The sequence below is a fragment of the Patagioenas fasciata genome, chromosome 3 (assembly GCF_037038585.1).
Source record: "Patagioenas fasciata isolate bPatFas1 chromosome 3, bPatFas1.hap1, whole genome shotgun sequence".
Taxonomy (NCBI): domain Eukaryota; kingdom Metazoa; phylum Chordata; class Aves; order Columbiformes; family Columbidae; genus Patagioenas; species Patagioenas fasciata.
The window spans coordinates 124,701,556-124,712,481 of NC_092522.1; positions in this window are offsets into that span (position 1 = coordinate 124,701,556).

The window sequence follows — 10,926 nt, forward strand, 5'->3', positions numbered from 1 at the left end:
CCCACGGGAATGTTGTTGCATCCGGATTCGCTCTGGAAAAGGAGCTGTGTGGATTTGGAGGGAGGGGAAAGGGACAAAACCATCCCCTGGGTGGGTGGTGAGGGGTTTGAAGCCGCTGCCCCCAGCCCAGCTTTATGCACAACCCCTCTCTGCTCCCCCCGGTTTGCTGCTGGGGGGCAGCGCTGGGAGTGGGTTTGGGGGCTGCTTTGGGGTTTCCCCATGGAATGGAAGATCCCAGAGCATCATCCTCGGGCAGCTGGGCCCACGGCCAAGCGCCCGCCCCGCAGCCCTGCCCATAAATCATAGAATCCAGGCGGGTGCTGCCAAAACAGCCTCAACCGTGGCGCTGGCATCGGCGTTCGGGGGTTTTGTAGGTGTTGGGTTGCTCCTGCCAGCTCCCCCCTGCAGCCCAGCCCCTGGCATTGTCTCCTCCTTCTCTGCAGACATTCAAACCCGCCTGGACCCCTTCCTGTGGAACCTCAGCTGGGTGTTCCTGCTCCATGGGGGGATTGCACTGGATGAGCTTTCCAGGGCCCTTCAACCCCTGACATTCTGGGATTCTGGGATTGCTCCTGCTCCAGCAGCCCCTTCCCCCAGTTCCATCCTCATCATCCCCAGACCCCAATCCTGCAGCCCAGAGCAGCTTCTCCAGCTCCCACCCCCCCGGCTGCGAGTGTCCTGGGCCCCACGGGGCTGTGTGGTTTTGCCGCACGGGAATCCCTTGATCCTGGGGTGCACAGGTGCCCCGGTGCATAGAATCACGGGATCATTTTGGTTGAGAAGACCCTCAAGATCATTGAGTCCATCCATAACCCACCCTGCCACTGTCCCATGTCCCTGAGAACCTCATGTCCGTCTGTCCAGCCCTCCAGGGATGGTGACTCCAGCACTGCCCTGGGCAGCCTGTTCCAATGCCCCACAGCCCTTTGGGGAAGAAATTGTTCCCCACATCCAACCTCAACCTCCCCTGGCGCAACTTGAGGCCATTTCCTCTGCTCCTGGCGCTTGTTCCTGGGGAGCAGAGCCCGACCCCCCTGGCTCCAAGCTCCTTTCAGGCAGTTCAGAGATCAGAAGGTCTCCCCTCAGCTCCTGTTCTCCAGCTGAACCCCCCAGCTCCCTCAGCCGCTCCCATCACACTCGTGTCCCTGGGGTGCCCATGTTCTTGGTGCCCTGGGCGCATCCTCCATCCCACAGGAGGACAGGTGCACGAGCTCCGATACCCACACAGGTGGGTGGGATGCAGCGAGCCCAGGGTGCCCGGTGGGGATAGAGACACCCCCACAGCACCCACAGCACGACGGATGAAGAAATAAACCTGGCTGCACATCGAGCTCCTCTGGGCCATTGCTTTTTGCAGCTGGAAGCCGCTTGTTGTGTTTTCGGCAAAGGGAGAGGGACCCCGATCCTGGGGATGCTGCAGAGCTGGGAGCTCGTACCAGCAACAATGCTGTTGTGTCCGCGCTGCACCGCGGCTCCATCCTGCTCCCCTCTCAGCTCTTCAGCTTGCAAAGAAAGAAGAAAGTGCCTGGAAAAGCTCAGGGTGGCTTTTCAAACCACGGGCTTGGAAGAAACAATCCCGCAAAGGCTCGAGATGAGGGGCAGCTCCTGGAGCTCCCAGGGCAGCCCAGCAGAGCTGGGTTTAATTTTTAAGACAAGCTTGCAATTCCCGCTCTACAAATCCTAACGCTTACCAAGGAGAGCAACAGAGAAACTGGATGTTGAGGAAACATCACCTCGTGTCCCCAGGGGAGCGGAGGCTCAGCCACTCTGAGCGGGTGATGGTGGCAGCACCCAACGCATCCGGGACCCGGCCCTGGGGACGTGGTTTGCAAGGCTGCCTGCAGGCTGTTTGCAGGAATTACAGCTTTATTTCTCATTATTTGTCCTGCACTGGGTTTTTTAGGGCTTGAGCAAGGTGCCAGCAGGGGACCGTGGCAGAGGTGGCTGTTCTGGCTCTGCTGTGGAGCAGAAGCTGGTGGCAGTGGTGCTGTAGTCAGGGGACAAGTGGATCTGGGAGGGGCCAGGCACCCCCAGCTTTTTCTCCCGTCATTCTGAGCCCAACGGGGTCTCTGTGATGAGTCTGCAATGGGAAATGTCTGCAGGATGTTGTGCACGGGGTGCAGGGCGCGGACATGGGCTGGGGTACAAGGTGCACACATGGGGAGCAAAGTGCGCACACGGGGTGTGGGTGTCGGGGTGCAGGTGTTGGGGTGCAAGCTGCATACATACGGTGCAAGGTGTGCACGGAGTGCAGGGTGCACGCCCAGGGTGCAGGCATTGGGTTGCAGGGTGCACACATGGGGTGTAGGATGCACACATTGGGTGCAGGGTGCACACATGGGGTGTAGGATGCACACATTGGGTGCAGGGTGCACACATTGGGTGCAGGGTGCACAAACAGAGTGCAGGGTGCAGGCTGCACATATAGGGTGCGTAGTGCGGGTAATGGGGTGCATGGTGCACATATAGCGTGCAAGGTACACACATTGGGTGCAGGGTGCACAAACAGAGTGCAGGGTGCAGGGTGCACATATAGGGTGCACGGTGTGGGTAACAGGGTGCAAGATGCACACACAGGGTGTAGTGTGCACACACGGGGTGCAGGATGCACACATAGGGTGCAGGGTGCACAGATGGAGTGCAGGGTGCACACATAGGGTGCAGGGTGCACATATAGGGTGCACGATGTGGGTAATGGGGTGCAGGGTGCACACATTGGGTGCAGGGTGCACAAATGGAGTGCAGGCTGCACTTATAGGGTGCATGGTGTGGGTAATGGGGTGCAGGGTGCACACATTGGGTGCAGGGTGCACAGAGTGCAGGGTGCAAGCATGGGGTGCACAGTGCAGGTGCTGGGGTGTAGTGTGCACACACGGGGTGCAGGATGCACACATAGGGTGCAGGGTGCACAGATGGAATGCAGAGTGCAGGTTGCACATATAGGGTGCACGATGTGGGTAATGGGGTGCAGGGTGCACACATTGGGTGCAGGGTGCACAAATGGAGTGCAGGCTGCACATATAGGGTGCACGATGTGGGTAATGGGGTGCAGGGTGCACACACAGGGTGCAGGGTGCACACATTGGGTACAGGGTGCACAAACGGAGTGCAGGGTGCAGGCTGCACATATAGGGTGCATGCTGTGGGTAACGGGGTGCAAGATGCACACACAGGGTGTAGTGTGCACACACGGGGTGCAGGATGCACACACGGGGTGTAGGGTGCACAGATGGAGTGCAGGGTGCAGGCTGCACGTATAGGGTGCACGATGTGGGTAATGGGGTGCAGGGTGCACACATTGGGTGCAGAGTGCACAAAGTGCAGGGTGCAAGCATGGGGTGCACAGTGCAGGTGCTGGGGCGTAGTGTGCACGCACAGGGTGCAGGATGCACACATAGGGTACAGGGTGCACAAACGGAGTGCAGGGTTCAGGCTGCACATATAGGGTGCATGGTGTGGGTAACGGGGTGCAGGGTGCATACATGGGGTGCACAGGCACTGGGATGCAGGGTGCACACATGGGGTGCAGGGTGCATATAAAGGGTGCACAGTGTGGGCACAGGGTGCAGGGTGTGGGCACTGGGGTGCACACGTACAGTGCAAAGTGCACACATACAGCACAGGGTGAAGATACCAGGTGCAGGCTTCACACCTGGGGTGCACAGTGTGGGTATGGGGGTGCAGAGTACACACACAGGATGCACACAGAGCGTGCAGTGTGCAGGCACCAGGGTGCAGGGTGCACGCACAAGGTGCAGGATACAGGGTCAGGGCATGGGGGTGCAGGCTGGATACCTGCGGTGCAAGGTGCACACACAGAGTGCAGGGTGCACGGTGCAGGTGGTGGGGTGCTGGGTGCACACACAGGGTTCAGGGTGCAGGCACTCAGTGCAGGGTGCAGATATGAGGTGCACTTTGCAGGTACTGGGGTGCAGGGTGCACACACAGGGTGCAGGCACTGGGGTGCTGGGTGCACACACAGAGTTCAGGGTGCAGGCACTGAGTGCAGGGTGCAGATATGAGGTGCACTTTGCAGGTACTGGGGTGCTGGGTGCACACACAGGGTTCAGGGTGCAGGCACTGGGTGCAGGGTGCAGATATGAGGTGCACATCGCAGGTACTGGGGTGCAGGGTGCACACACAGGGTGCAGGCACTTGGGTGCACATATGGGGTGCAGAGTGCACACATGGGGTGCACACACAGGGTGCAGGCACTGGGGTGCACACACAGGGTGCAGGGTGCACACATGGGGTGCACACACGGGGTGCATGGTGCAGACACCAGTGTGCACACACAGGGTGCAGACACTGGGGTGCACACATGGGGTGCACACACGGGGTGCAGAGTGCACAGATGGGGTGCACACGGGGGTGCACACACAGGTTGCACACACAGGGTACAGGCACTGGGGTGCACACACAGGGTGCACACACGGGGTGCACACATGGGGTGCAGGGTGCACACATGGGGTGCACACACAGGGTGCACACACAGGGTGCAGGCACTGGGGTGCTGGGTGCACACACAGGGTTCAGGGTGCAGGCACTGGGTGCAGGATGCAGATATGGGGTGCACATTGCAGGTACTGGGGTGCAGGGTGCACACACAGGGTGCAGGCACTTGGGTGCACATATGGGGTGCAGAGTGCACACATGGGGTGCACACACAGGGTGTAGACACTGGGGTGCACACATGGGGTGCACACACGGGGTGCAGAGTGCACATATGGGGTGCACACATGGGGTGCACACACAGGGTGCACACACAGGGTGCAGGCACTGGGGTGCACACATGGGGTGCACACATGGGGTGCACACATGAAGTGCAGGCAGAGCCTGGCAGGGCCACGCTGGGGGCTGAGGAGGGTGCAGAGCCCCAAAGCCAGGGCTGAGCTCTGGGCAGGGTCTGTTGGGGAGACGCTGCCCCCCACACACAGCAGATGGGCTGGAAAACCCACGGCTGCGGCTGCTCCTGAGAAACCTGCAGTGGGACAAAAATATAAGAATATACACATAAAACCCAGCTGCTCTGGGGCACCGACTCAGGGCTGCTGTGGGAAGGCGATGGGCCTAATCCTAATCCTAATCCTAATTCTGCACTTCCAGGACTTTACCCCATACCAGTCTCTGGCTCTGGCACCCATGGGTTCCCTTTGCCCCCAGGTTTGGTGCTGGGGGGCAGCACTGCACCCCACCGCGGTCCCTCGCACCCATCGGGCTTGATGGCACCCGGTTAAATTTCAACCCACCCCTGGACTCTGGGACGGCGCCGCCTTTTCCCTGGGGATGCTCGGTTAATATTTCAGCCCCAAAGGGCCTGAAAACCCCCCATTTGCTGCGTGTCGAGGGCGAAGGTCCCTGTGGGTCCGACACGTCTTTGCACGGCTCAAACCGCAGCGTCAGCCCCCCCAAACCACCCTGGCACGAGGGTGGCACAATGTCACCGGCTCTGCTTGTCCCCTGTCCCCTGGAAATCTGTTGTTTTCCTCTGCTTTTAATTGGCGTCTCCCTCCAAGGCTGCGAGGCACCCGTGGGTGCTGCGGGGGGATGCTGAGCTGCAGGGAGGACGCGGTGGGACTGCGGCTGTGCCCGGTGGGGACAACGAAGGGACAACATGTCCCTGCTCCCATCCAGGGCCAGCTCTGGTCCTGTCCTCATCTCCTCCAGCCGTTCTCCTCTGGCCCCATTGCAGAAAGGAAGCAATTAACTCATAAAAGAGGAAAGAAATAAAGCCCTTGGAGATTGAGATGTAAAGAATAAAAGCCGCCCATAATTAAATTTCAGCTGTTTTATTTTTAAACAGGGAAGAAAGAAGGCAAAACGGCAAATGCCACCTGATTTCTGCCTGGCCCAGGCACTGAAGGAGCTTCAGCAAAGCACCCCTGCCTCAGTTTCTCTGCTCCTGTAGGGGATGCAGGAGCTTTGGGAGCCCCCAAAATGCTCTGGGGAGGAGCCCAGTGGATGGGGGACAGGGGGAAGCTCCAGCCACAAGCAAATTTTGGGGCAAATCCCATCTCTGTGCTCCTGCATGGAATCAGAGGCAGCCCCACACACCCACCCCTGCAGGGAGGCTCCTCGCAATTGGGGAGTGCCCTGCAATTTGGGATTCGTTCGCATTGTTAATGCATTGCAATTGGGGAGTGCACTGCGAGTTGGGAGTGCATTGCAATTTGGGAACGCGTTGCAATTTGGGAAATCACTGCAAGTTGGAAGTGCATTGCAATTGGAAGTGCATTGCAATTTGGGAATGCACTGCAATTTTGGAGCTCTTGCAATGTGGGAGTGCGTTGCAATTAGTAATTCATTGCAGTTTGGGAGTGAGCTGCAATTAGTAACACATTGCAATTAGTGCATTGCAATTTGGGAATTCATTTGCATTGCTAATGCATGGCAGTTTGGGAGTGCACTGCAATTTGGGAAATCACTGCAAGTTGGGAGTGCGTTGCAATTGGTAACTCATTGTAATGTGGAAATGCACTGCAAACTGGGAATGCACTGCAATTTTGGAACTCATTGCAATTGGACTACACTGCAATTTTGCAGCTCTTGCAATTTGGGAGTGGACTGCAATTGGTAACTCATTGTGGTTTGGGAATGCACAGCAATTTTGGAGCTCATTGCAATTTGGGAGTGCACTGCAATTAGTAACACATTGCAATTTGGGAGTGCAGAGCAGTTTGGGAATTCATTTGTATTGCTGATGCACTACAGTTTGGGAGTGCGCTGCAATTTGGGAGTGCATTGCAGTTAGGGAAATCAATGCAAGTTGGGAATGCATTGCAATTTGGGAAATCACTGCAAGTTGGGGGTGCATTGCAACTGGTAACTCATTGCGGCTTGGGAATGCACTGCAATTTTGGAGCTCTTGCAATGTGGGAGTGCATTGCAATTAGTAACTCATTGCAATTTGGGAGTGCACTGCAATTGGTAACACATTGCAATTTGGGAGTGCAGAGCAGTTTGGGAATTCATTTGTATTGCTGATGCACTACAGTTTGGGAGTGCGCTGCAATTTGGGAGTGCATTGCAGTTAGGGAAATCAATGCAAGTTGGGAATGCATTGCAATTTGGGAAATCAATGCAAGTTGGCAGTGCATTGCAATTTGGAAATGCCTTGCAAATTGGGAATGCATTGCAATTTGGGAAATCACTGCAAGTTGGGGGTGCATTGCAATTGGTAACTCATTGCGGCTTGGGAATGCACTGCAATTTTGGAGCTCTTGCAATGTGGGAGTGCATTGCAATTAGTAACTCATTGCAATTTGGGAGTGCACTGCAATTGGTAACACATTGCAATTTGGGAGTGCAGAGCAGTTTGGGAATTCATTTGTATTGCTGATGCACTACAGTTTGGGAGTGCGCTGCAATTTGGGAGTGCATTGCAGTTTGGGAATGCGTTGCAATTTGGGAATGCATTGCAATTTGGGAAATCACTGCAAGTTGGGAGTGCATTGCAATTGGTAACTCATTGCAGTTTGGGAATGCACTGCAATTTTGGAGCTCATTGCAATGTGGGAGTGCATTGCAATTAGTAACTCATTGCAATTTGGGAGTGCACTGCAATTTGGGAATTCATTTGCATTGCTAATGCATTGCAGTTTGGGAGTGCGTTGCAATTTGGGAAATCACTGCAATTTTTGAGTGCATTGCCATTGGTAACACATTGTATTGTGGAAATACACTGCAAACTGGGAATGCACTGCAATTTTGGAACTCATTGCAATTTGGGAGTGCATTGCAATTGGAATACACTGCAATTTGGCAGCTCTTACAATTTGGGAGTGGACTGCAATTGGTAACTCATTGTGGTTTGGGAATGCATGACGATTTTGGAGCTCATTGCAATTTGGGAGTGCACTGCAATTGGTAACACATTGCAATTTGGGAGTGCAGAGCAGTTTGGGAATTCATTTGTATTGCTGATGCATTGCAATTTGGGAGTGCGCTGCAATTTGGGAGTGCATTGCAATTTGGGAAATTAATGCAAGTTGGCAGTGCATTGCAATTTGGAAATGCACTGCAAATTGGGAATGCATTGCAATTTGGGAAATAACTGCAAGTTGGGGGTGCATTGCAATTGGTAACTCATTGCAATTTGGGAGTGCACTGCAATTAGTAACACACTGCAGTTTGGGAGTGCACTGCAATTTGGGAATTCATTTGCATTGCTAATGCATTGCAGTTTGGGAGTGCACTGCAATTTGGGAAATCACTGCAATTTTTGAGTGCATTGCCATTGGTAACACATTGTATTGTGGAAATACACTGCAAACTGGGAATGCACTGCAATTTTGGAACTCGTTGCAATTTGGGAGTGCATTGCAATTGGAATACACTGCAATTTGGCAGCTCTTACAATTTGGGAGTGGGCTGCAATTGGTAACTCGTGGTTTGGGAATGCACGGCAATTTTGGAGCTCATTGCAATTTGGGAGTGCACTGCAATTTGGGAATTCATTCACATTGCTGATGCACTGCAATTTGGGAGTGCACTGCAATTTGGGAGTGCACTGCAATTTGGGAGTGCACTGCAATTTGGGAATTCATTCACATTGCTGATGCACTGCAATTTGGGAGTGCACTGCAATTTGGGAATGCACTGCAATTTGGGAGTGCACTGCAATTTGGGAAATCACTGCAATTTTTGAGTGCATTGCAATCGGTAACTCATTGCAATGTGGAAATACACTGCAAATTGGCAATGATCTGCAATTTTGGAACTCATTGCAATTTGGGAGTGCATTGCAATTGGACTACACTGCAATTTTGCAGCTCTTGCAATTTGGGAGTGGGCTGCAATTGGTAACTCATTGTGGTTTGGGAATGCATGGCAGTTTTGGAGCTCATTGCAATTTGGGAGTGCACTGCAATTTGGGAATTCATTCGCATTGCTGATGCACCGCAATTTGGGAATGCACTGCAATTTGGGAGTGCATTGCAATTTGGGAAATCACTGCAATTTGGGAGGGCATTGCAATCGGTAACTCATTGCAATGTGGAAATACACTGCAAATTGGCAATGCACTGCAATTTTGGAACTCTTTGCAATTTGGGAGTTCATTGCAATTGGAATACACTGCAATTTTGGAGCTCTTCCAATTTGGAAGTGCATTGCAATTGGAAGTGCATTGCAGTTGGGGAATGCACTGCAATTTTGGAGCTCATTGCAATTTGGGAGTGCATTGCAATCGGTAAGGCATTGCAGTTTGGGAATGCATGGCAATTTTGGAGCTCATTGCAATTTGGGAGTGCACTGCAATTTGGGAATTCATTCGCATTGCTAATGCATTGCAGTTTGGTAGTGCACTGCAATTTGGAAGTGCATTGCAATTTGGGAATGCATTGCAATTTGGGAAATCACTGCAAGTTGGGAGTGCATTGCAATTGGTAACTCATTGTAATGTGGAAATGCACTACAAACTGGGAATGCACTGCAATTTTGAAACTCATTGCAATTTGGGAGTGTGTTGCAATTGGTAACTCATTGCAGTTTGGGAATGCATGGCAATTTTGGAGCTCATAGCAATTTGGGGGTGCATTGTGATTAGTAACACGTTGCAATTTGGGAGTGCACAGCAGTTTGGGAATTCATTTGTATTGCTAATGCATTGCAACGTGGAAGTGCACTGCAATTTGGGAATGCATTGCAATTTGGGAAATCACTGCAAGTTGGGAGTACTTTGCAAATTGGGAATGCACTGCAATTTTGGAGCTCATTGCAATTTGGGGGTGCATTGTAATTAGTAACACATTGCAATTTGGGAATGCAGAGCAGTTTGGGAATGCATTGCAGTCTGGGAGTGCATTGCAATTTGGGAATGCACTGCAGTTGGGAACACATTGCAGTTTGGGAATGTATCGCAATTGGCAATGCACTGCAATGTGGGAATGCACCACAAATTGGGAATGCACTGCAATTTGGGAACTCATTGCAATTTGGGAATGCATCGCAATTGGGAATGCACTGCAATGTGGGAATGCACCACAAATTGGGAATGCACTGCAATTTGGGAACTCCTCGCAATTTGGGAGTGCATTGCAATCTGGGCATGCGTTTGCCATTCGTGTCCCAGATGTGCCAGCGAAGAAACAGCTGCAAAGGCAGGACACTGGCACAGGACACTGGCGCAGGACTCAGCACCAGCAGCTGCAGAGAGGGGTCTGTCCCAGCCCCCAGCCCCATTTCGGTTGCTTTGGAGACCCCTGCCAGGCCAGGCCCCCAATAACCCTTTGTCACCCCGGCAGGGACCCTGTCCCACCCCAGCACCCCCTGCCATCGCGCTCCTGTGATTTACACCAGTTGACACCTGGTCTCCCAGTCCCCAGGGTGACTTTGCGGGGTCAAATCCTTCCCTGCTCTGGATTTTCCAGCCGCCAGGAGAGACTCTGCAGCACGCCGGGGCATTTCCCATCCCACCCAAGCATTCAGAAACCAATTCACAAATAGCTTTGACACCTGGCAAAACACCGCTTTTTTAATTTCATTTAATTATCCCCTGCTGTTTTGCCTTAGCCAAGCTGGGACATCCCTCCTAGATGAAAACAAGGGCTGGGGGAGATGGTGGCGATGGGGTAGAGCTGTGTCCCTCCTGCATCCCCTTTGCTGTTAATGAATAACCCGCGGAGGGTATTTTTGGGGAGGTTTTGGTGACCTTTGCACAGCACTTGGACCCAGTGTGGAGGTATCTGACCCCATTCTGGGGTCTCTCCGCGCTCCAAGGCGTGTCGGAGGATTATTCATTAATTTGCTGAGTTGCAGGCAGGGAAAAGCAAGACAAGAACCACCGAACGTCAGCAGGGTTTGGGGATGGCCGGGAGGTCAAAGGGCTTTGAAGGTGAATGTGGAGACCCATGGAAAAAGCTGCAGCCAGGTCCTTTGCAGGCTGCGCAGCTCACGCTCTGTAATTAAAAAGCTATTTTGGGGGGT